Source organism: Oratosquilla oratoria, chromosome 16, assembly GCF_046742065.1.
Source record: "Oratosquilla oratoria isolate Oo_2021 chromosome 16, ASM4674206v1, whole genome shotgun sequence".
Taxonomy (NCBI): Eukaryota; Metazoa; Arthropoda; class Malacostraca; order Stomatopoda; family Squillidae; genus Oratosquilla; species Oratosquilla oratoria.
This window is the reverse complement of record NC_134792.1, coordinates 18310065-18314923: the sequence shown is the minus strand read 5'-3', so window position 1 is coordinate 18314923 and position 4859 is coordinate 18310065.

Here is a 4859-nt window from a genome sequence, read left to right as displayed (position 1 = left end):
TATATTGACTTTATTGATGACTGTAACATTGCTAACGCTCTTGCTCTCATCTCCTAGTATAAAGTCTACTTCGTTCTTTGTTGTTCCATTTGGACTTCTTCTGGTCCATTTGCGAGCTACATGCTTTTGGAAGAAAGTGTTCATTATCCTCATGTTGTAGTTCTCTGCAAAATTGACTAACGTCTTGCCTCTATCATTTCTTTCACCTACTCCAAACTTTCTAATGAACGATTCATATCCCATCTTCTTCCCCACTTTAATATTAAAGTCGCCTATTACCAACGTGTACTTACTTTTTTCTTGATCCATTACCTGACTTAAATCAACGTAGAAGGACTCAATTTCATCGTCCGAAATTTGTGAAGTTGGTGCATAAACCTGAACTATCTTTAAAGTGTGCCTTTTACACAGCCTAGTCACAATCCAAGCTACCCTATCTGATAAACTACTGAATTTGACTATGTTACCGGCAACCTCTCGGTTTATCAACAATCCTACTCAACTAGATCTTTCTTTGTCCTTACCTGTATAGTAAAACAGGTGGTGACCATCATGTAATTCTATCAGCTTTTCTTCCACTCTTCGGACTTCGCTCAGTCCTACGATGTCCCACTTGATGTTGTCTAGTTCTTCGATTAAACTCTCCAGCCTATGGTCTTCTGAGAGACTCCTTACGTTGTATGTATAGATCTTCATTTTCTTCATGTTGTTTAATGCCCAAGACTTTGATCTGCTTGGAGAGTTCTTACTGACATTCGGTGGCACACTGCCCGTAAGCACACGAGGCAATGCGGTTGGACCTTTAGGAGACAATGATTCAACAGGAACGCCGGGTTTTGTTCTGGTTGTGCTGTTCATGGCTGCTCTGAAGGGTAATTGGCAGTAATCTCACCTCCTTGCCAACTGGTTTCTGGTGAAATATTTCTCTGGTGTCACCTTATTCGTTATATTTGGTGAAGCTCCATATATCTATAAGGTGCCCAATGGTCCACGCCGTCATTATGACGGTACCCCATATATCTATGAGGAATTTCCCTGTTTGCCATCAGGGATGTGCCAGGTAGCAGTGGATCCTGCGACTGTGTGAGTTGTTCTTTGTCTGATCTTTCATACAAAACCTGTTCGATATGGGTAACCCTACAGAGATTTCCTCTCTATCAACATAGCATTTGTAATCATTAAGATTCTGAAGCCTATCCACCACGTCAAGGTGTCAACTCTCGGATAGGATACACACACACACACACACACACACACACACACACACACACACACACACACACACACACACACACACACACACACACACACACACACACACACACACACACACACACACAACGTCAGTAAATTTACACTCCAACATTACTCGGTGTTTATCTCACCACCCTTCCACTCATATATATATATATATATATATATATATATGTATATATATGTATATACATATGTATATATATGAATATATATATACATATATATTTGTGTGTATATGCATATATATATGTATATATATATATATGTATATATATGTATATACATATGTATATACATATATATATATATATATATATATTAAGAAAGTATTCCCCGGACAGGGTTCCAAGCGTCAGAATAAATTGGCAAACGACGAGTCCAGCGTATTTCTTCCAAAAATGGTACCTGGACTCCAGCTATTTACTAATATATACATTTTATATATATATATATATATATATATATATATATATACATACCTATATATATATATATATATATATATATATATATATATATATATATATATACTGTATACACAGTGCATCTATCTATCTATATATATATATATATATATATATGAGGTGGGTAGGAAGAGATAAGACTGGAGTCTTATTCTGAGTTTTATTTTTGACTAATTTCGCTACAAGCTTTTTCAAAAGAATAGTGCTACAGGCCTAGAAATGGCGTATATGTATGCATGCATATCTTTCTGAGTGTAAAGGAACTCGCATGTTACAATGAGATAGGAATTATTGAAATAGTAGTGGAAATTAATAATAAGCTAATGACAATGTGGCAAGAAAGATGGTAATACTAGAAAACTTCATGATAATGATAACAAAAGGAATAAAATAAGAACAAACATTATTGAAACATAAACGAAACATGTGGCAGGGAAAATGAGAGAGGTCCGGAGGTCTGGTGCATGGTACGGAGTTCCACTCATTGAGAGCATTAGTGGCTGTAACTTTTGCCCACTTTAAGTCTCATGTCCTTTTGTTCGTGTTATTGTAATAAGCTATGTGTAAAGATCTGATTATTTTCCTTTGTTTTTTTGCGTAGTCCTTGGGACAAAATGGTGGATTTCTCTAACTCTGGTAAGTGTCTTTCTGTGTCTACGTTGTTTACGAGGGCGTTTGTCTCATAGTGGTGTCTGATGTCCGTTTGTATCAATTAGCTTTGTTAAGAAATAATTTAAATGGGAGCACCATTGCTAACAATATAGTAAGAAAGTTGGGTTTTCAATATAGGACGTAGATACCACAGTTAGATCATGTCAACTCCGAAAGGTCTGGAGGAAATGTATTGGTGCTATCAGTGCTTGCTCCAATTATGTAATTCACCTGAGATATTCGAAGAAAAGATCTCAGAATGTTATAGGATGATCCTCTGCTAGGTTTTGAAGACCTTTAGTAAGTTTATGTTAAGTAACATCGTAAACTCATGTGGAAGCAACTGTAAAAATCTTAGTAGTTTTCTTTACTTCTATCAATATAATTTTCTTTATAAGGGAGATTGGTATCTAAAAACTGCAAAAATATAGTTGTTGAACATAATTTAATGCTAGAATATAATATTCATATTTGTAATTACAGTGTTAATTAATCTTTACATGTTGTAACGAATATGTGAGCCCTGGGAATTATGTCCCTAATATGTTTATATTAGTACACGTGGATCTATGAACACGCCAATCTAGCTGCGTTCGTAACCTTCATGCGCGTTCTCACGCATAGAAGTATCTGTTCGTAAGTCAAACTGCCCGCGCTTTGTGTTTACAAAGGAAGGCTTGTGTATCTATATTGTTAAGTGTTACAAGGGTGGGTGGGGCCATGGGCTTGTCTTCCCCCGGTCACAACGACTGTTTCTTTTCGAACCGTGCAGGTCTTAAGAACTGTTTGTCGTAAAACAACTTTACGTCGGCCTAGACACTATGACGTAAGGGTCCACAAGCATGCCGAAAACAAATGAGGGACGATGTTTACATGGTTTTGGTAGAATAATGGCGCACGGGGAGGTAATATGTCAGCGTGGCATATATGTGTTAAAGACTTTAATCACTGTTTAACTGCATTACGGCCATATGGCACTAAGCTTTGAGTTCTGACCCCCCACTTTACTATATCATTCATCTTTATGATATCTGGTGTAATAACGATAAACATGTTTTCATTCATTCCTTTCTTTTAGTACTATGACTCACTAGTTAATATATTGGGTTTCGCAAAATTTTACTTTACTCGCTTTGCCCATTACTATTTTCTATCTCATTCTAGGTACATGTACAACTATATCTATATGTAACAATGCAAACAGAAACGCAAATTCATCACATATGTATATATAAAATTATGTATGTATGTATATATATGATTATGTATGTATGTATATATATATAATTATGTATATATATATATATATATATGTATATATATATATGTATATATAATTTTATCCACCATAATCGACTTTAATTTTAAGACATCAATATTGGAAGAACCGTGGAGGCCTTGCTTCCACGGTTCTTCCGATGTTGATGCCTTAGAATTAAATTAAAGTGCATTGTGGTTGATGAAATTGTATCTTTAATCACTGGGACACATTCAGTGTTGTACATATGTATGTATATATATATATATATATATATATATATATATATATACATATATATATATATATATATATATACATATATATACATATATATATATATATGTATATATCTATATTATATGTATATGTATGTATATGTATATGTATATGTATATGTATATGTATATGCATATGTATATGTATATGTATATGTATATGTATATGTATATGTATATGTAAATGTATATGTATATGTATATTCATATATGAATATATATATATATATATATATACAGTATATATATGTATATATATATTGATTGATTGATAAGCATTTTAGACAAATGATTTGGATGATGGAGAACATAAACACAGGGGAAGGCTCGGAACCCTAAACTCTCTAACGTTTCGTTCGCGTAGAACTTCTTCAGAGAGGGTACGGAAAACTGTAATTGAAGTTTATGTACTAAACTTAATTATCTTTGCGGATACTTGGGAAAGGTCGTTTTTCTGGCGTATTCTAGAATTAGAATACTAGTTTGTTTAGCTAAATTATAAACCCTCCTCGATGGTTTGATGAATTATTAGTTGAAATATATGCTGATTCTACAATTCTTCTGGTGAATTTATCAAAACCTTTATGTAACACTTCAGCTCCTCTCCAGTTTGGTAAATGATCGAATTTTTCCGCATGAACTACTAAAGAATTAGACGTCCTATGTGCTTTTATGTCGTTTTTATGTTCATAATTTTTTTTTCTAATCCCCTTGATGATTTGCCACAATATGCCATTGAGCAACTATTGCAGGCGATTTTGTATACGACGCTGTTTTCGGAATTGGTTCTCTTTTCGGAAGTCTTTATCAAATCACCTATCCTCTTATTAGTTATTTTAGCTATGTTTATACCTGTTTTTTGTTAAATATTTGTTTATTATTGGTGACGTTTCTGAGCCAGGTACTGATACAAATTTGGTATTATTGTTATCATTTCTCTCTTTGTTTCCG